At 54.7% G+C, this 21,488-nt stretch overlaps 1 long non-coding RNA gene across 1 annotated transcript in view; it reads right to left on the bottom strand.

The window, feature by feature from the left end:
• Positions 1-16,564, bottom strand: part of LOC309663870 — a 64,317-nt gene extending 47,753 nt beyond the window's left edge. The window contains exon 1 of the long non-coding RNA XR_014265507.1: positions 6,603-16,564. This is a non-coding gene — a long non-coding RNA (uncharacterized lncRNA). The remainder of the gene's footprint in view (positions 1-6,602) is intronic.
• Between the last annotated feature and the right edge of the window lie 4,924 nt (positions 16,565-21,488).

Raw genomic sequence — 21,488 nt, 5'->3', positions numbered from 1 at the left:
CATATCCAAATTCAAAGATAATCTAGGCAAAAAACAAAAACAAAAACCTGCTACAGGATAGACCAAGGCTCAATTCCTCAATAAACCAAGAGCTTATACAAATCACAAAGCCTCCAATTATATGAAAAGATGCGAAACCCAACTCAAGTTATTTCTGAGCTATTATATTGGCAGAAATGTGGAAGTTTTCAATACCTGGCATTGGCGAGGGTTCGGGAGAAGAGGCGGCCCGAGGCCCCGGTGCGACACCAATTCGTGTTCTTGTCGGCGGGGCACTCTGCTCGCCCCAATCGACACTCAACACGCACATTCAGCCTCTCAGTTAGGAATTCCGCTGCACGACTTTACTTACTTTTAAGGAAGTAGGCCAAGATACACACAAGAGAGTGTTTACAGCCCCATTGCTTGTAAAGGCAAGAACACTGCAAACAACGGAGGTGTTGCCCCAGCACTGAGGCACTAGCCGTGGGAGCTGCTCTAGACGCTTCCCCGTGACCTAGACACCCTCATCATCCTCGTGATGCAGACAAGGAAACCGAGGCACAGAGAGGTTGGGTCACTGCCCAAGGTCACACAGCAGGTGAGGCCTGGCACGGAACCTGGCACGTGGCGGAAGCCGCTCCCTGGCAGCCAGTGCTGTTCTTATCATGGTGGGCATGAGGGGCTCTGGCTAACGGTTTATTTCTTGAAGTGGTTTGTATCATCCTTGCAAAACGTGTGAGGCTGATTCTGCTTAGCTAAGCAGTCTAACAGCAAATTGTAGGGTGGACCTGACTGGCTGAGCAGTCCTGTAAAACAGGAAGATCTGGTGACTCCGCTGTGTCCTGAGCAGACCATCACCACCCTGGAGGCCACAGGAAGGTGCCAGGGTCCTGGAAAGGGGTCCAGAGCACCTGCGGGCTCCATAGATGCTGGACAAGGGCTTTGCCCTCCCAAGCAAAGCGGCAGCCCCTCCTGCCTGCTGGGGCCCAGGCAGGCTGGCCAGGCAGCGCTTCTCCCCCACACGGAACATTGCTCCCCGACGAGGCCACGGGGCTGCGAGCCACACTCGGCCACTTCCAGGAAGTCATCTGAAGCCAGTCATCAAGGCTGGGAGGATCCCCGTCCTCCGGGTTCCGGCTCTGGAGCCGCTCCAGATGCGCTCCCCACACCCTTGGCAGAGGTTCAGGGGGGATTTTTCCCTCTAGTTGAACCAGAGAATCTACAGGGGGCTTGTCCTGCAGATGAGGTGTGGGTCCCTGGGGCACTGCAGGCCAGTGTGGAGGTCACTCTGAGGGCAGGGCCTGGGGCGGGGGGTGGCCTCAGTCCCCGGGGAACTAAGAATAAGGTATTAACAAATGTCTCCCATGGCACATTCTTGGGTCCTTCCACCACCCCCAGACCATCCCAGGGTCCTCACCAGCTGTAAGGGGAGGCCCCTAGGGGCTGCTTTAGGGGTCCTAGAGGGAGTGGCCTGGCCCAATAGTGGGGTAGCACAGGGCTCATTCTCCAGACAACTGGTCACCCTTCGCACCGCGCATGACTCGCCCGGCCCGGGAGAGGGGCCAGCGGGGAAGGGGGGCTGGACTGCCCAGCTGGGAATGACGAGCAGTGGAATCTCCGCTCCGTTGATAAGGAAATAATTCTCCATCATTGTCTCCGGTTCAGCCGCGATCACCTTGTGCGTTACAACTGACGTTCCTTCAGGAAAACCAAAGTCAAGGACAGTGAGAGGTGGAGGGGCCTGGACGTAGCCATTCGCTCCAGGAGCCGTCTGGGCAAGCTCCCTTCCCGCTCGGTCCTCAGTTTCCCCGAATGAGGGGTGGCCTGGATGAGAGTTCTCAGAGATCCTTTCACCTGGACCTTCTGGGCCCCCAGGGCCTCTCTGGACATCTCCATGGGCTGGTGGGGTCCGCGGGGGAGAGAGCACAGCTGGTCACAGTGAGGCCATGGGGGGACAGAGAGGAGGCAGGTTAAAGGGGAGCAGGTGGGCAGGGGCGGGGGAGGGAACACCGTGGCAGGCTTGGGCAGCATCTGAGGAGAGAGCGTCAGCAGGCCCAAGGCTCGCGGCGCCGGGGAGGGGGCCTGGGTCTGGGCAGCAGGCAGACGTGCCCCTAGGTGAAGCCCCGGAAAGCCCAGTACGGACGGAGGGGGACAGAGCAGCCCCGGGCCCAGCCTCAAGGCCCAGTCCCTTCTCCTACAGCCACAGCTCGGCAGCAGCTGTTTGTATCTGAGACCTCCTCCACTGCCCCCGCCTCCTTTGCTTCTTGCTCCAGTTGGAATTTCGTTCCAAATGGTAAATATTTTATTTCCATCTGTGAGGCTCCCATGCAGATGACTTTAACGTGGAAAATACCTTTTGCTCTTCAATCCAGCACAGGAGTTTGTAGTCCAGAAGATGAGTTCTTTGTGCAGCCAGAGGGCAAGCTTTTGGCAAAACACTCCACCTTCCTCTGGACCATGATAAACCAAGGGAATTGCTCCCCTGGCCCCTCCATCAGGGGCCTGCCTGGGGGCTGGTAGATGACATCTCCGGGGTAAGAAAGCAGGGAGTCCACTTCGGAGTTTTTGTTTCAACCCCGCCTGGCTCAGTGTTGGCACACAGCTCTCTAAGACCCCACTGGGTGGAGCACAGGGGTTCCCACTGTAGACTTGGGGAGCCACTTCCTAGCTGAGTGACCTTGGGAAAGTTACTTCCCCTCTCTGATCCTTGCTTTCCCCTCTGTAAACTGGAGGTGAGGATGGAACCTTCTTCACAGTTTGTTGCGAGCGTGGAATCAAGCGATGCTTACAGAGTGCTTAGCGCACTGCTCAAGCTATTGCAATAGAAGTGGCCAGAAATATGGCGTCTTAGAAATTTAGTCCACCCCTTCAGCTTACAAAAACATGCTTGGATTGCTAATTAAAGTAACAGCTGCTGGGTACACCAGGGGCTGCTGGCACATCAGGGATGCGTGCTGAGGCCCAGAGCAAACCCTGTGCTTGTACCAGCACAGGGTTAAAAGAATGTATTAAAAGAAGATCAACCTGTTGGGTGTCTCTCTCCCCACGAGAGCAAATCAAGTCACCGCTTGACTGCAGCTGCCCTGAGCGTGGGGCCTCACGGGTCTGCCCCCAGCCCTGCGTTCCCAGGGGCCCTTTACAAACGGAGGATGGACGGGGCCTCTGCAGTTCACCCCTGGACCCACTGGCCTCTCAACAGAGTTCACACCCGAGAACAGCTGCTCGTAAATGCGGTTTTCATTAATTTCCTGGAAGATGGAGTTTTAATTTCCACATGATGGGTCTTGGGAGACCTGGGGAAGGAGGACCCAGTGCAGAGCTGCCTCCGTGGTCCCTGGCACCCTTGTTTATATTTATTCCCACATTTGTTTAGTCGTCTCCAGTCCGTGCCCAATGTTCTGGCTCCGAGGGGAAGGGGCCAAGCCCATGAGAAAGTGCCCCATGTACTTTCCTGGGGGGACGATCCCCCCAAGAAACTTGAACTTGCAGCAGCTCAAAGGGGGGCGGTGTCGAGACCCCACAAAGGACAGCGAGGCCCCTCCAATGGGTGGACATCACGTCACACCTCTGGAATGTTCTTCGAGCAGTCCCAGAACATCCATTCCAGGGAGGGGACCACTGTGGTCCAGGAAGCCCGGGAAGGAAGACAAAACGTGCAGCAGAAACGCCGCGTCAGGATGGACACACGGTCTGCCCAGTTCCAAGTCTTCAGAGTGTTTTATTTTCTTCAGGATCCCATGAAATCTCTCATACACAATAGGACACAGGGGTCATTTTCGGAGTGAGGTCAGGGTGTGGGCGGGATGAACTCATGCGCTGGGAGCGCTGGGATCCCGGACACGGAGGAACTGCCCAGCCCAGGCCCCCGTGAGTGGAGAGGGCGGCCGGGCATCGCCCCAGGCAGGGTTGCCGGTCCCTGCGGCCTCCCTGCCGACAGGTTGAGGGCTGCCAGCTCCTTCCTCTGCTTCGAGATGTTGCTTCCATCCAGTCGAAGCACAGGGGGGCTGGGGATGGCCGAGCAGGGCCCTGTGTCTCACTCCCAAGCAGTTTAAAGTGTTACAGGAGGACAGCTCCTGCTGCCCTCGCGCGGGGACTCTGCGCCAGACGCGGCCACCCTGACTGTGTGACGGGGGACAGTTCATGCATCCTGCCTGCCTCAGGTTCCTCGTCTGGGCAGTGAAATTCGTAAGGGCACCCGTATCACGGGACCACCGCATCCTCAAGGAGCTAAAATTTGCCGAATGTTTAAAAGCAGTCAAGGGACACGGCGAGTTCTCCAGAAGTGCTGGTTGAATTAAGAAGAGGCATAAGAAAGGAGGCCAGGGCTTCCCTGGTGGCGCAGTGGTTGAGAATCTGCCTGCCAATGCAGGGGACACGGGTTCGTGCCCTGGTCTGGGAAGATCCCACATGCCGCGGAGCAACTAGGCCCGTGAGCCACAACTACTGAGCCTGTGCGTCTGGAGCCTGTGCTCCGCAACAAGAGAGGCCGCGATAGTGAGAGGCCCGCGCACTGCGATGAAGAGTGGCCCCCGCTTGCCACAACTAGAGAAAGCCCTCGCACAGAAACAAAGACCCAACACAACCATAAATTAATTAATTAATTAAAATAATAATAATAATAAAGAAAAGAGGCCAGATCTAGGAGGAGGAGGGTGCCCGGCACCATGGGAGGCCAGGGGGCCTCATCTCCCAGACGAGGAACCGAGGAATCGGAGAGCTGGGGGCCCAGCTGGTGGGCAGGAGCGGCCTTGAACCGGACATTCCAGGAAGGAGCAGTAAGGCGGCCCTACTCCCCAGCACCAGTGGCCTCCAGGGTGGAGGGAGAGGGCATGGGCACTCCCAGCGTGGAGGTGCCCACTCTGCCTGCCCCGGGCAGCCCTGCGGGGGCGTATCACTGCACGAACATCTGTGGAGCTTCACCAACAGCCCAGCAACGTCCTGGCCTGCAGGTCCTGTCTTTGGACCTCAGATGGGGTCCCTGCTCCAATAATCAGGGTGCTAAAGCAGCGCCCCCAACCCCAGGACGCCCCATCCATGTCCCCAGACCCGCCCAGCTCGCCAGGGGCCCTGTTCCAGGCTGAGAGGCTGAGTCCCAACTTCCCCGAGGCAGCTCACCCCAGGCCAGCGCCACCAGCAACTTCCAGCCGGCTATGTCCCCGCCTCACCTGCTCCCCTCGGGCCCCAAACGCAGCTTGCTTTTGTTGTTTGTTTGGAGACTTTTGAGGGCATATTTTTAAGTGTCAAAAATTTACACATTTAAGTGTAAAATATTTCAAACACATCGGAAAGTACAGAGCAGCCCTGTCCAGTAGTCCTTTCTGTGACAGGGGGATGTCCTACCTCTGCCCGTGCAATTCAGCAGCCACTGGACAGACACACGGGGCCTGGGGCACTGGAAACGTGACCTGCCTGCCTGGGAACCTTCAGGTAGAATCTAATTCGATCTCAATTCACGGCCATGACTGGCTGCCACGCGGGACAGCACTGGCTTAGAGGAGATGGCTCAGACACCACGGATGTCAACGTTCATGAAGTTTCTGTGCAATTTTAGTTTCTCCAGAAACAGAGCCAGAGACAGGGATTGGAGGGCGGGTTGTTCATTTGGAGGATGGAGAGAACGCTGGGGGCGGGGCGTGGGCCACAGGAAAGGGGAGTCACCAGTTAAGAGCGCCCCCTCCAGGTGGACACATGAGGACTGGCCCGGGCACACAGCGTTGTCACAGCAGCGGTGCCGTGCTGGATGGATGGACCACGCGTGGGCGCCCACACAACGCAGTGTCAGTCAGCCGTGCAAAGAGGTGAAGCGCTGACACACGCTATACTCGAGCCCCGAAGACATGGTGCTGAGGGGAGAAGCCAGACGTACAGGGGATGAGGGGGAGTGATGGGTACAGGATGTTATTCGGCTGAGGGAAATGTATCCCAAGTAGATAGAGGTTACCGTCGGACAACATTTGAATGTACCAAAGTCCACTGGACTGTTAACCTCTCTGCAAAAAAACACACAAGAATGTGTGAAGTCAGTTCTCACAGCAGGGGACTGGGGGTGCAGTCCTGCAGGGGCATGCTGGGAAAATGGTCCAGAAGTAACATCCCCAAGGGTAGGGAGCTGGGGTATTTATACACCACCACCCCCCCGCCCGTCATGATGGCCAAGCATCCCTGGGCACAGAGGTGCAGCCCTGGGGGCTGAGCTGTCTGGAGGACGCTGAGGGGGAGGGTTGGGGGGACATGGGGGGGCACAGATGCTGCTTCTCCCGTTTTTATAATAATAATAATAAAACAGCCCCTCTGTGCACCGCCTGCATCCCATCCCACCCGCCCCCAGAGATCATCTCTCTCTTCTTTTTTTTTTGGCCACGCTGCGCAGCTTGCAGGATCTTAGTTCCTCGACCGGGGACTGAACCCAGGGCCTCGGCAGTGAAAGCACGGAGTCCTAACCACTGGACCACCAGGGGATCCCTGAGACCACCTTTGTCTTGAATGCCAGGTTGATCATTCACCCGTGTGATGGGGAGAACGATGTCCCCCAAAGATGCTCTAATTCCCCGAACCTGGGACTCGGTTAACGGAGTGGACTATGCAGATGATTAAGTGAAGGCTCTGGAGATGGAGCTTACCTTGGATGATGGGGCTGGGTCCTGTGGTGTCACAAGGGTCCCTACAGGAGGGAGGCAGGAGGTCAGAGCGGAGAGAAGATGTGAGGATGGAGGCCGAGGTCGAGGAGGGAAGACGCTGCCGGCCCCCGAAGCCGGAGGAAGGGCCAGGAGCCGAGGAACACGGGCACCTCCAGAGGTGGGACAGGCTGGGCGGCCAATGCTCCCCTGGAGCCTCCGGAAGGACCCAGCCCTGCTGACACCTGGACTTCAGTCCAGTGAGACGGCTTTTGGACTTCTGACCCCCAAGACTGTCAGATCATACGTGTGTACTACGTTAAGCCACCAAATCTGTGGTCATCCTACAGCAGCAGCAGGTGTGGCATTTATGGAACGAGCATTGATTATCCATCTGTCTCCCACTTGCCTTTCTCCCTCACTTATGTTTTATAATCATCCCCGCTGATTCATGGAAGCGTTATCCATCCTTGTACTGCTGAGTAACATTCTGCCACACGGATCCACCACAGTTCATTTGTCCAGATCCCTGTCGATGGGTTTGGAGCTGTTTTCACGCGTTGGCATTCTTAGCGGACTTTTATAAACGTTCTTTGCCCTCTTTCCTGTTTTGTAGGGTTTCTCTGGACTCATATGTCCGGTGTTTATTTACTCAGCAAAGGCTTCCCGAGCATCTGTACTCGATGCTGCTTACTAGGAACACAGCCGGGCAGGGCTGGGCTCCAAACACAGCTGGTCCACCAGCCACAAGCCACAGAACACAAGTCAGGCTGCAGGGGGGCTCCCTGGCGCCCCTTCACCAGGCACCCCGTGAGAAGGAAGTATCCTCTTCTCCATCCCCCCCCAGCAACCCCACAACCCCCCAAGAAACCCTTTCTGCCTCTCTCAGTGCAAGCTAAGCCTCCTTCTGTGTGCCCTGGGGCAGGCAGGGTGGGAACCGGCTGGTGGTTTGGAACCCGCTGGTCTCGGCATCTGTGCCTCTGCCCTGGTTACAAGACGAGTGGCGGGCCATGCTGAGCAGACACGTCAACGCCGTCAGACCACCAGCATTTCAGGAGGGGCACTCAGCGCCCTAAGGACGTATCATCAGGTGTGAGGTACAATGTCATCACAGAGGCTGCCCCAGGCCTCCCTGTATGCTCCAGGCAAGGCGAGCCCCTCTCTGCAAGCCTTCTCTGCACAGTCATCACAGTGAGGCTAGCAATTTCCCCATCTCACGGATGAAGAGGCTGAACTTAGAGAGGATTGGTCCCCCGCCCAGGTAAGCCCAAGGTGGGCAGAACGTCCACTGCAGGGCCTTCGAGGTCTTCTGCCGGAGGAAATTCCACCTCTTCTGGGAATGCCCTGTTTGGTTCGTCCTGTAGATTTGTCCTGTAGATGGGAGGCCCCTAAAGGGAAAGCCAGTCTTTCTGTAGTCAGGACCCAGGCCAGGGGCTCTGAGTCTTGGTTGTGCTTAGAATACAGGGACCTGATTTGAATCCTGAAATCATTCCTTTATTTATCAAAAAAAAAAAAAAAATCTACTGAGCTTTGCCGTGTGCTGGGCGCTGGGCTTGGCGTGGGGCTGGATCAGTGGATGAGAGAGTGGGGGCCACGCCAGTCGGAACCTGCAGAGGGTCTGATTTCCTACTCGCCTGAGTCAGGGCCCCAACAGGAGGCAGGTGCTCTCTCAGGTCAAGATCATTCAAGGAGGGTTTATTCCCAAAGGGACGATTGCAGTGGTGCAGGAGAAGGGGTGCCCTAGGGACAGCACGGTGACTGGGGGCTGTCATCCCAGCCCCCAGGGAGGAGGGGAGGTAGTTTCCAGACCCCACGTGGAGAAATCAGCCTGGGAGGAGACGCACGGCCAGCAGAGACGACCTCGGGGAGGGGGGCGGGTCACACAGCCTGCCTACTCCCCTCCCTCCTTTCTTCCCACCCCCACCCAGCGGCTGAGCCCAACTGGAAGCCAGAGGAGCAAGGTGCCTTTGATGTGGTCTACCCAGGACCACCCTCAGGACAGAGAGCAGAGGGGAGAAAGGCGGACCGTGGGTATAGAGGGACAAGCAAAACACCAACAAATGTAAAATGGTGCAGCCACCGTGGAAAACATAAAGCTAAATGTAGAGTTTCCAGATGACCGAGTGATTCCACTCCTGGGTACAGACCCAGAGGAACTGGAAACGCGAACCCAAGTCCAAGTACACATAGGCTCACAGCAGCACTTCCCACAACAGCTAAAGGTGCAGATGCATGCACCCACCAGCAGAGGAAGGATAAACAATACGTGGTCCATCTATACAGTGGAATATTATTTAGCCATAAAAAGGAATGAAGCACTGATTCGTGCTACCGCATGGATGAACCTTGAAAACATGATGCTAAGGAAAGAAGCCAGACACAAAAGGACAAATATTGTACATGAGATATTGAGAAGAGGCAAATTCATAGAGACAGAAAGTAGATTGGAGGTTACCAGGGGCTGGGGGAGATGGGAGGTTGTTACTTAGCAGTGACAGAGTTTCTGTTGGGGTGATGAAAGTGCTTTGAAAATAAATAGTGGTGATGGTTGTACAACATTGTCAATGTAATTAATGCCACTAAATCGTGCATTAAAATGGGTGAGCTTTTTGGTATGTGAATTATATCCCAATAAAGCTGTTTTTTAAAAAAACATCAGACGCATTCCACTCCCCTGCCCTGCAACACTCACCCAGTCCTGTCCTCCATCTGGTTGAAAAGCTCATGTCCCCAGCACAGAGGATGGACCATGTCCCAGGAGCTGCCACGTCATCGTGGGCAGTGTCAGTATGATTGCCGGACACACTACCCCCTGAAATGTACAGCCAGCTGCACCAGTGCTTTTCATGCAGGGCAAATTAAAAGGGGCAGGGGAGACAGGAACAATGTGGGGCTTTCTTCCACCTAGGGCTCCATTGCCCCTTGACCTCTGCATGACCTCTGCTGGTGGGGTGACCCAAGACTTCACTTGCCAAGGATCCGGGTCCTTGGCGGCCCTGCCTTTGTTTTCTTCCCTTGTGAGGAATTTCTTATGTAAACAGCACAGCCTAGGTTTGATATATTTCACCAATCTGTCAGCATCTTTTAACTGGTAAGTTTTGTCCTGCTATGTTTAGTGTGATGACGGGTGTATTTGAAATCACTCTGTCTTCCTTGTGCTTGCTATCCAACCTGACCCGTCCAGGCTCCCTGCCCAACCCTCTCCTGCCTTTCAATGGACTGACGTTCTCTTCAGTTCTGTTTTTCCCCTCTGCTGCTTTTTCCACTCTATTTGTTTTTAGCAGTTATCCTTATAGGTTTGACGTGCCTATCTAAGCTGAAAATTGATTTCTCTACCTTTCTCTGAAACAAGGAGAGGAATCTAAAACACTTTCACTCCTATCAACCGCTCCCATCTTTCTTGTTATTCTTGGCTGGTATTTGAGTTCTATTTTTTTCATCCCTCAAATGAGATTTGTTTTCTACAGTCACAGTGGACAAGGCTGGTGTTGGGCTGGGTCTCTTCTTTTTACCATTTCTTCCAACAGCAGCACCAGTCTGGCTGAATGCATGTGTGCGTGTGCAGGCGTGTAGGAGTGCCCTTGGGACAGTGGTGGCCACTTTGCCTGCAGGGGATGCAGGCTGTGCCCAAGCCCCCCCCCCCCGCCCCTCCCTCCCTGACCTCCAAGCACAGCCTCCCTCTGTGTTTGGTAAACGTGTGAGAAACTCTAAACAAAACCTTTGCAAACCATTCCTTCTGGCATCTCCTTCTCCCTTTGGATCATTCTCTTTCCTCCTGAATCATATTTTTTCTGAGTCTTTTTCCTGAGGGTCTGTGGGGATACTCTAACTCAGATCTTGTTTGTCTGACATTGTCTTTATCCACCAGTTTTTAAATGGCATTTCACGGGTACATGATGGGTGGAAGGGGAGTGTTGTTTGGGGAGCACTTTGGAGATGCCTTCCTGTTGCTGTTCTCTGAGAGTTTGTTGTCCGCATGGTTGTCCTTTGATGGGGAATCAGTCTTTTCTGTCTGTCTGATGACATAGGACCTTCTCTTAGTTCATAGCCCCAGTGTGCTATCGTGTGCCTGGGGTGGCTTACCTCTCGTCACCCAGCTTCCCGAATCTGAGGACGCATGCCTGTCATCAACTGTAGCCCCTTCTCAGCTGTGAGCGCTTTGATCACAGCCCCTCTTCCATCTTCTACTTCCCTTCCTCCTGCCCCCAGGATGGTGGTCCCCTCCCGCCCTGAAGCTGGCCTGCGTGGCTTCCAAGACTGGGTCACAAAGGTCATTGCAGCCTCCCCAGCTCTCTGGGGAAGCAGCCACCACGCTACCTGCCCCTGCGAGGACACCGGAGCAGCCCCACGGGGAGGCCCCCCCCCCAGTTCTCCTGCCAGGCGAGTAGATCCTCAGGATGCAAATGCGCAGTTGCCTAGGAACGGGGTGGGGGAAGGTGGCAAAATGGTTCCCCCTGCACACACAGACCTCCCTTGGCCCCGAGCGTCTGCCTCAGCGTTCTCTCCTCCAGGAAGTTTCTGGAACGTCTGCAGCCACTTGATTCCCCCTTCTCTGGGCGTCTTGCCCTCTTCCAGGCCTATCACTTTCAGGGCATGTCCTGTTGTGTCATAAGCCCAACATTTCTTTCATTTGAGTTTCTTGATTCAAAGTCCACAGATTATCAGATTATTTCCTTGTCTCCCTCGGGGTGCCCAGTTCTGGGCCTTAGATGATCCAAAAGCTCCCTGCTCCCCGCAGGAGGCCGGGGGAGATTCCTTGGAGAGTCCACGGCCCGGAAACAGACCCCCCCCACCCTGTGGAGATCACGCTGCTGTCCTCACCACGAGGGGCAGCTGCATAAAGGGCTTCCTACCGCCGCGGGATCCCCAAGGGCAGGGATATTTCGGTCCCATCATTACCAACACCGTGTCCCCCACGCAGGCTTGACACCGTAGGGGCTCCGCTTCTATTTTCAGAAGGATACGAATGTGGTTTTCTTTGCCTTTTGGCTGCCGATGGAAGTGTGGAGAGAAAACCCCACCTCCGTTTCATCAGCTGGGAAGGGCTTTTGGTGAAAAGCCCTCTTCCATTCCACCCCATTCCAATGACAGTCTTCCCTGGCCCGGACTTCTGTTTTCCTTTAACATTGTTTTTTACTGTAGTAGAAAACACATAACATAAAATTTACCACTGTAACCACTTTAAAGTGGAAACTTCAAGGGCATTTACAAAATTCACGCTGTTGTGCAACCATCACCCCCTCTGGTTCCAGACATTCGGCCCTGAGTTTTCTTCCTGCTTCCACACTCTATACTTTGCTCTACGCATCTCCCGGGAGCTGCCTAAAATCCTCATGGAATGAGGCGAGAGTTCCATTAAGAAAATACCTGAATTGCAAGGATGAAGTTTGGGCTCTTTTAAACTCGTAACGCTCCTGAGAACGCACGGTGGATGAAGGTGAGCTGGGGGATTCTGCGTTAGCATTGGTCTAGTCGTCCAGCTTTTTCTGAGTTTTGGCAGCCAACGACCTCTTTCCACGACACCACCGGCTCCCAGCTCCTGGGCTCCAGGACCCCTCACTGGCGGCCGACAGCCGGGAGCTGCCCAGGCTGTGGATTCTCTGTTTCCTGGGGTTACACACAAAAGTTTTGTCCCCCTTGGCTCTGTTGATGGCTCTGTGTAACACAAACTGACCAACGCCAGAAGCGACGGCTAGAGCCGGCATCCCGGGGAGGTCGGAGGGCCGCTGCCACCCCGCGCCCCCTGCCCTCCTGTCGTGGCCGCACCCTCGGAGGAGGAGACCAGCGGAGGCCCAACAGCAAACTCCCAAAGGGCAGCAGCCCTTCTCCCTGCCCTCGACCCCCAGGCCGCTGACCTTCTTCGCTCTTGTTCCCTGTCAGGACATCTTTGCCAAACACTGAGTGGAAACATCTGAGCAGCTCTGGCTGCATCTCAAGGCTGGGATTCGAACACGGCTCAGAGCTGCCAGCTGGTCAGTGTATCTCGGGCTGTGGATCTCTGCAGCTTGGCAGTGAGAAGTCTTGGACGAGAGGCCCCAACTCTGCCTTCTCCTGCAGCACGTCTGAACCCAGGCTGGTTCCCTGGAGGAAGAAGGAGAGGGGGAGGAGAGGGCACAGCTGAGGCCTTGGAGATGGAGAAAGCTCCTGAGCCCCACACCATTCCCTGTGACTCGGTCATCCCAGCTGCACGCTGTCCAATCAGAAGTGTCCAGAAGGCTGCGGGAAGCGTGAGGCAGGGCAGCAGACCCCAGGCCACCACCCTCAGACCTGGTCCTGCCTCCCTCTGCTGAAGGTCCGATGGGCCGGAAGCAGCTGGACAGCTTGGGAGAATCAGGGAAGGCAGCAAGGCACACAGCACAGAGCGGCGCCAGCGGCCCTGACGGCTGTGTGGGGTCTCCAGCAGAGCCAAGACGGGGCAGTCACATACACCTCAGCAGCACCCAGGCCCCGCCCTGCGGCAAGGAAGGGAGGATCCGGGTCCTGGATGTTCCTGGCACAGCAGAGGGAACCTGGCAAGTGTCCGCTGAAGCAATCTGCCAGCTTCCAAAAGGCCCGTGATGTGATGCCAGGTTGGACAGGAAGTGATCTTATCAGAATCGTTCACTTTCACCTCATCCAGCCTTTGCAGCTGAAGCACAGGGGACAGGGGAACCAAGGAAAATGACACCCGAGGACATCCAGACTAAGACAGACTACGACAGTCCACAAGGCGACCGGCTTGCTCTCCAAAACGTCCATGAGTCAGTGTCCTGGGAAAACATGAAGGGGGCGGGACGTGTTCTTCCGTGAAATAGATCAGAGGCGGAGCCAAACGGGAGATGCGAATTACATTCTAAATCCCAAAACCCAGAAAGCCATAAGGTGCCTCTCTGCACAACTGAAGAAATGAAATATAGACTGAAAGATAGACAGAGTGAGGAGACTGCAAGGTTCTCCAGGGCCAGGACGGTATCATGCTGATGATGGAGCGTGGCCTTCTTTTTAGCGGAGGCAAGCCAAAGGGTTTGGAGGTGAAGCATGGGATGTCTGCAACTTTCTTTCAAATGAGAAGAGAAAAAGAGGGAGGGGGAGGAGGAGTAGAAGCCTCCCGCGTCTATCCATCCATCAGGGTCTGGACAGAAGCACGGGCAGCCTGGGTAGCTGAGCACATTATGTAAAGGGACTGGTTCCAAACGTCTGGCCAGGGAGGGGGAGACTGGGAAGGAGAGCCCAGTGGGAGCTGTTACCCCATCAGCAGGGAGAAGGGTGCTTGAGAGGCCCTGCACGCACACACCCACCTCCCGCCCATGAGGAGGGAGCCGGGAGAAGACCGTCAGGGCATCACTGAGGCCAGGTGGTGGCCGCATGGGCCAGCGTGGGCCTGTTGGTTTTTTTTTTTCCTTTTTGTTTGAAATGTTGAACATTTGAAAACTCTCATAATAGTAAAAAATGGGGGGTGGGAAGGAGAAGAAGGAGGCAGAGAGAGGAGGGCGGACGCCCACCCTGGCCTGAAAGGCGTGGAGGAAAGCCAAGTCTGCAGGCCGGGAAGGGAGCCTGCAGCTCCAGCCCGCCCGCCCACATCGGGGCCCCCGTGGGCCTCGGGCCGGGCAAGGGGGGCGCAGGCGGTCAGCTCGGGGGAGACGCAGCCCCGCTCCCCGGGAAGCAGAGCGGGCATCTGCCTGCATACCCAAAAATAAATGGGCAAAATGTGAATAACAGGGGTTTCTGGGGGAATAAACAACATTTGGGCCAAAACCAAACTCTGGTAGACATGCTCACACTTATTTAACAGGTTAGCACTGTTTTTCTTGGGAATTGCATAGGTGTGGAGAGTTTCGGAGCTTGACCCGAGAAGCAGTTCCTGCCAGGCCCTCAGACCGACTGCAAGCAGCAGAGCTCAGGAAACTCGGCAAACCCTCAGACCTGCTGAGACACGTCCCCAGCGATCAGGGCCAGCCCTGCGGCCGTCACACAAACACTAGGAGGACAGGCCAACCCAGGGCCCAGAGCCACCGCCCGGCCCTCTCGCTGGGTCCAGGCCCTGGAGACCCCTAGCCCACGCAGGCCCACGCTGCCCAGCCCACAGCGGGGGCCACGGTTCAGGTTTGTGTCTTGTTTACTTAGCGCCAGGAGCGGTGACCTCATTGGCACAGAGAGAGGACAGAGCCCCCTCCCCAACAAGGTCCTGGGGAGAGGCGGGGCCAAGGCACAAGCCAGTGAAGGCGCCAGGAGGGACCCAGTGAATGTAGGGAGGGAGCAAAGGGACCCACCTCACACACCCCTGCGCCCCTGATGGAATCCACAGACAAAACAGGCTGAATGCATCGCCTAGGGTCAGACAGACGTGGGTTGGAACCCAGCACCCTCTTCCTGGCTGTGTGCCCTGGACAGGTCACCCAGCATCTCTGAGCCTGTTTGCTGCTCTGTGTAAAGGGCTTGCTGACAGCACCCACGACAGAGGCCCATGGAGAACAGCACCTGGGAAGGCGTTTAAAGCAGCTCCTTTCCACCACGAGTTGATTGACTTGGCGTGTAAATGTCCTGGGGCTGCTGTAACAAGTGACCACAAACGGGGGGCTGGAAACAACAGACATTCATCTCTCCCACTTGTGATGGCTCGATGACTGCAACAACCTCTGTTTACTGATGTGGCAGGCAACATTTTTCATTCACAGAAGAATTATGTGTGAGAGTAGCTGTATCATCTATGCATTTCATTTCTGGATCATAAAGGAACTGGTAAAAATATTTGTTAGAAAAGGGCTGTTGGGTCTGATGGGGTGAGAACCATATGTCAAAGCAACAACCCAGGGCTGGAGCTCCAGGGGGGCCGGAGGGGGTGTGGGAAGCAGGACTTGAGCAGGAAACTGAGAAACGGGTCCAAGAGAGGATCCACGTGCAGGGTCCGGCCCGGAGCCGCAAGAGCCTGGCCTGAGGGTTCGTGGAAACAACCGGCCTGCCGTGGGTTTGCACCCACAGGGCCCAAGACAGGAAGGGGCACCACCAGCTCAGGCGCACCCGCCCCTCCGAGGGTGTTCTCGCACTTGCTGAGACTGAGAAGTTGTGCTTCTCACCCGGGAGGAAGAGCAGGATTCAGGCTGAAGCCCGGGTCCTGGGATCCAAGGTGGGGGGCTGGTGGGGGAGAGATGCTGACAGTGAACCCGGGCTGACATTTACCTAAATCGAGAAGGCAAGAAACACGGGGGGACATTTTAGCCTTCCAGGGGGGAAAGAAGGCAGAATTCTTTCTCTTTTAATAGTCCAAGCACCAAAAAGACACTTTGAACAAAGCCGGACGAGTCAGAGGGCAGCGGGGGCTGGCTCACAGGCCAGGGCGGGGGCAGCTCAGCACCCACGGCCCACGGGAGTCTGGGTCAGAAGCCCAGCAGCGGAAGCAAGGGGGTGATGGACCCAGCTCCGTGTCCCCCGAGTCCCCTGGGGACACACAGAAGGGCAGTTAGCGGCTCAGAGCCTTTCAGCCTATCCAAGGGAAAATCATTTTTTTGGAATGGGTGGGCGAGGAGCGCTATGTACAAAGATGTTCTCAGCCGTATCATTTAGGATAATGAAGAATTCAAAGTATCGAGGAGAGGTGGGGCGTGGTTAGTCTGGGAAATGTCTCTCGGGGGCAACAGTCCACAGACGTTTAAATGGCCTGCAGGCTGGCTTAGGGGATAATAGTAACTGAAGAACAAGGTTAGAGAGGTCCAGCATGACCACCACACCGGGACACACAGAGAAAAGGCCTCCTAGAAGGGGCAGCGCAAATGCAAATGGCAGTCTCTTTCAGGGAATAAAAACATAGGTCTATAGAAAGAGCAGGCAGAGGCCAGGTGGGCGTGGGATGTGCGGGGATGCCGCGTACCTGGCTACAGGTTCTCCATACCTGAGGAGCGGGCAGGAAAGTCAGCCCAAACGTGGCATCCAGAGGACCGCACCCCGCCAGAGGCGGCCTCGGCTACAGTCACGCCGTGTGAACGCGCTCTCCCAGAAGGCCCCTCGAGGGTGCATGCAGGCGCCACGGAGAGGCCACTTACCTGAGCAGTAGCGTCTGTTAACGTGTTGTCAACCAGGGGTGTGTAGCAGGTGAGGGGGGGCAGGATCCCCCAGGGGGAGGCTCTGGGCAGGCCCAGCGGGCCCAGGAGGTGGGCTCCGTCTACCCTCCTGCCCCAGCTTCACGTCCCCCACAAGCCGGGCCATGTCCACATCCCCCAGCCACCTCTCCCAGACCTGGTGCTCATCCAGAGACACTGTGACCTGCGGGGGCTCGGCCCTCCCACCATGTCCTCCCCCAGCTCTTCAAATGTGGGCCCCAGGACATCTGTCATCTCACCCAACCCTCCCAACAAGCCGCTAGGAAAGTGTCACCAGCACCACCAACCCCCCCAACTTTGTAAGGAGAGGAGATTGCAGCTCAGAGGCTGCTTGTCCCCAAGGCCACACAGTGCAGATGGAAAAGGGCTCAGGACCCCGCTGTCCAGGGCTCCCTACCCTGAGCCAGTAACAGCACGTGGGCAGAGCCAAGAGCATGGTTTTGGGGTCAGCCGGACGTGAGTTTCAGTCTCCACTCTGCATAAGGCCTCTGGGCCTCAGTTTCCTCATCTGTAAAGTGGGGACAGGGATGCCTGGAGGGTTAAAGGTGACGACCTGCTTTCCTGGGCTGGCACGGGGTGGGGCGGTCGCTGTCAGCTCATAACCCCAGGGTCAGGACCAGAGCTGGAGATCTCAGGCCACTCGACACCTCGGGACTCTCGCCCCATCCGTGCAGGACTCAGTGTGGCCCAGCCTGAGCCCCTTAGCAGCCCATACTCTTGGCCCAGCAGCCCCAGTGGCCCTGCCCTGCCCTGCAGTCATGGGCAGCAGGAGGAGATAAACTCTCAAGGAGGGGGCACAGCCTCCCCACAGGGCTGGGCCTGGGCCTCAGCTCAAAGAGCCCAGCCAAGCTGGCCTGCCGCCGGCCCTTTAGCAACAGGAGGGCAGTGAGGGGCTGTGGAAGTGGGAGCGCAGCAGCCTAGGCCCTCATCCCAGCAGGAGGGAGACCCCACCCCTGCCCGTCGGCTCAGGCCAGGGATCCTGGACCAGGCCTCGGTCCCCACTGGGGCCTGGACGGCCACAGCCCTCCTCTTCAGCTGGGGTTCCCAGTTGAGCTGTCACGGTGGCCGGCCGCCAGCACCCGCCAGGCCGCGAGGTCCGATGACATCACTCTGGCCCAGGCGGCGGCAAAGTAAAAACAGATGGCGCCTCGTCCAGGCTTGGACCCGCCTCGGAGGCACCTCGCAAGCGGCCCTCCACTGGGTGGGCCCAAGGTGACCAGAGGCGCCAGGACAGCTGCCCTTACACATCCCTCGCCCCTCTGAGTGGTCACCGCTCCCCCCTGGGCTGGGCCTCGAGGGAGGGTGGGCACCTCCTGTACCTTGTTCACGGGCGTCTCCCAACCCCCGACACGGTGCCAAGCACGTGGTTGGCGTTCAGGAAATGCCAGCGGGATGAATGAAGGGCCACCAGCTGTCCCGGAGCCATGGCTGGGGGTCCGAGGTTCCCCTCCCCCCTCCCCCCACCCTGGCAGGGTCACCGCCATTCCTCCTCGGTGGTGCTTTGCAGTCTCCCCCAGCTCCCAGCAGCCACCAAAGACCATAGATCAGATGATTGCATCCTCATGGAATGTCCAGAAGAAGCGAATCCATAAAGACAGAAAGCAGATGAGTGGGTGGAGGCTTGGGGTAGGGGGTCACGGCTAAAAAGCGTGGGATTCTCTTCCAGGTGATGAAAGTGTCCTAAAATTGAGATTAGTAATGGCTGCACACATCTGTGACCACACTCACGCCATGGACCCCTTAAGTGGGAGAATCATGCGGCGTGTGAATTATGTCTCATAAAGCTGTTTAAACAACGAAGGAGCCAGTTCTTGATAAGCCAGAGGCCTGGGGCCGCTGACCTGGGAGCTCAGCTCTGAGGACCACCCACATATAAGGATCCAGCAGGCAGAGGGTCGAGGGTGTCTGTTTGATCCCCGCCCCAGGTTTTAAATGGGGCCTTCCCTGTTATCGGTGGAGATGATGGAGACTGAGGCTTACTCCTAGTATCATTATTATAGTTGTTACTACAGAGCTTAATGGGGTCTCATTTGGTCCTTAGGAGAACCTTAGACCAATGGTATAATGGGCCCCGCGTGACGGGGGAGCTGAGTGCAGGGGGGCCACAGACGTCGAGGGGTCTGGTCTGGCCCGAGACCCAACATCAGCATGTGATCTCTGCACAGGACACAGCTGCAGGTTGCTCACTCTTCTTTGAGGCTGTCAGAGTATAACTTCCAGAAAACTGAAAGCAAGGCCGTCACACAAATATAAAATGAATATGGATCAACAATTCATTAGCTCATTAATACAGGAACCAAAAAGAGGCTGCAACAGTTTGAGGAGCAGGGCAGGTGAGTTAAAGGTGACACAGGTCAGGGTCCCTCCGGCAAGAGAACTGTAACCCTTGGGGGTCACCTTATGCGAGATGCAAATCTGGAAGTTAATATAACTTCACAAAGTCCAAACTCTTAATTAATAGTAAACAGCAAAGTCCACAGGCACATTCTCTAGATAAGAAAATTCCTTGTGTGGCCTTAAATAATGCCCCAGGATGACTTAGAAAGGACAGTTGTTTTTTTTTTTTCTTATTTTCAAGCTTTAAATAATTTTCCTTGACATTGAAGAAGATACAAATAAATGGAAAGATATTCCATGCTCATAAATTGGAAGAATTCATGTTGTTAAAAATGTCCATACTACGCAAAGCAATCTGCAGATTCAGTACAATTCCAATGGCATTTTGCATAGAAATAGAACCAACAGGGACTTCCCTGGTGGTCCAGTGGTTAAGACTCTGCGCTTCTACTACAGGGGGTGCAAGTCTGATCCCTGGTCAAGGATCTAAGATCCCACATGCCGTGCGGCACAGCCTAAAAAACAATAAATAAAAATAAAATGAAATGGTGCATTTTTAAAAATAAATAAATAAAATAAAACAACAGTCATTAAAAACAAAAAAAACCAAAAAACACCAGGAAAGTTCCCTGGTGACCTAGTGGTTAGGATTCCAGGCTTTCACTAACGTGGCCTGGGTTCAATCTTTGCTCAGGGAACATCCCACAAGCCATGTGGCACAGCCAAAAAAAAAGAAAAAGAACCAACAATCCTAGTTTGTATGAAACCAAATAACCAAAGCAATCTTGAGAAAGAAGAACAAAGCTGGAGGCATCATAATTCCTGCTTTCAAATTATGTTACAAAACTATAGTAATCAAAACAGTATGGTACAGGCATAAAAACAGACACATAAACCAAGGGAACAGAATAGAGAGCCCCAAAATAAACCCACATATATATGGTCTATTCACTTACAACAAAGGAGCCAAAACTATACAATAGAGAAAGGATAGTCCTTTCAATACAGACAGACCTCACTTTACTGCACTTTGCAGATACTGTGTTTTTTACAAATTAAAGGTTTGTGTTGAGCAAGTCTATTGGTACCATTTTTCCAACAGCGTTTGCTCATTTTGTGTCTCTGCGTCACATTTGGGGAATTTTCCCAATATTTCAAACTTTTTCATTAATGTTATATCCATTATGGTGATCTGTGACCTTCGAGGTTACTATCGTAATTGTTTGGGGAGCCAGGAACTGCACCCATATAAGATGGTGAACTGAATTGATCAATGGGTGTGTTCTGGCTGGCCCACCGATGCGCTGTTCCCCATCTCTCTCCCCCTCCTAGGGCCTTCCTTTGCCCTGAGACACAACAGTATTGAAATTAGGCCAATTAATAACCCTACCATGACCTCCAAGCGTTCAGGTGAAAGGAAGAGCTGCACGGCTCTCACTTTAAATCAAAAGCTAGAAATGGCGAAGCTTGGTGAGGAGGGCATGTCAAGAGCTGAGATAGGCCTAAAGCTGGGCCTCTTGTACCAAACAGTTTGCCAAGGTGTGAAGGCAAAGGAAAGTCCTTGAAGGAAATTAAAAGTGCTGCTCCAGTGAAGACACGAATGATAGGAAAGCAAAACAGCCTTATTGCTGGTATGGAGGAAGTTCGAGTAGCCTGGATAGAAGATCAGACCAGCCCAACGTTCCCTTAAGCCAAAGCCTCATCCAGAGCAAGGTCCTAACTCTCTTCAATTCTATGAAGGCTGAAAGAGTCGAGAAGCTGCAGAAGAAAATTTTGAAGCTGACAGATGTTGGCTGAAGAGGTTTAAGGAAAGAAGCCGTCTCGTAACGTCGAAGTGCCAGGTGAAGCAGTAAGTGCTGATGGAGAAGCTATAGCAAGTTATCCAGAAGATCTAGCTGAGATCATTCATGAAGGTGGCTACACTATGCAACAGATTTTCAATGTAGACGAAACAGCCTTCTATTGGAAGAAGACACCATCCAGGACTTTCATAGCCAGAGAGGAGAAGTCAATGCCTGGCTTCAAAGGACAGGCTGACTCTCTCGTTAGGGGCTAATGCAGCTGGCGACTTTAAGTTGAAGTCAGTGCTCATTTACCATTCCCAGAATCCAAGGGCGCATAAGAATTATGCTAAGTCTACTCTGCCTGTGCTCTGTAAATGGAACAACAAGGCCTGATGACAGCACATCTGTTTACAACATGGTTCACTGAATATTTCAAGCCCACTGTTGAGACCTACTGCTCAGAAAAAAAGATTCCTTTCAAAATATTCCTGCTCATTGACGATGCACCTGGTCACCCAAGAGCTCTGATGGAGATGGGCAGTGAGATCAGTGATGTTTCCAGGCCTGCTAACACGACATCCATTCTGCAGCCCACGGATCAAGGAGGAATTTCGACTCTCAAGTCTTATTATTTAAGAAATACATTTTATAAGGCTACAGCTGCCATAGACAGTGATTCCTTTGATGCAGCTGGGCCA

This window comes from Balaenoptera physalus, assembly GCF_965194825.1.
Source record: "Balaenoptera physalus genome assembly, chromosome: 7".
NCBI lineage: Eukaryota > Metazoa > Chordata > Mammalia > Artiodactyla > Balaenopteridae > Balaenoptera > Balaenoptera physalus.
This window is presented reverse-complemented; position numbering and strand designations above follow the sequence as displayed.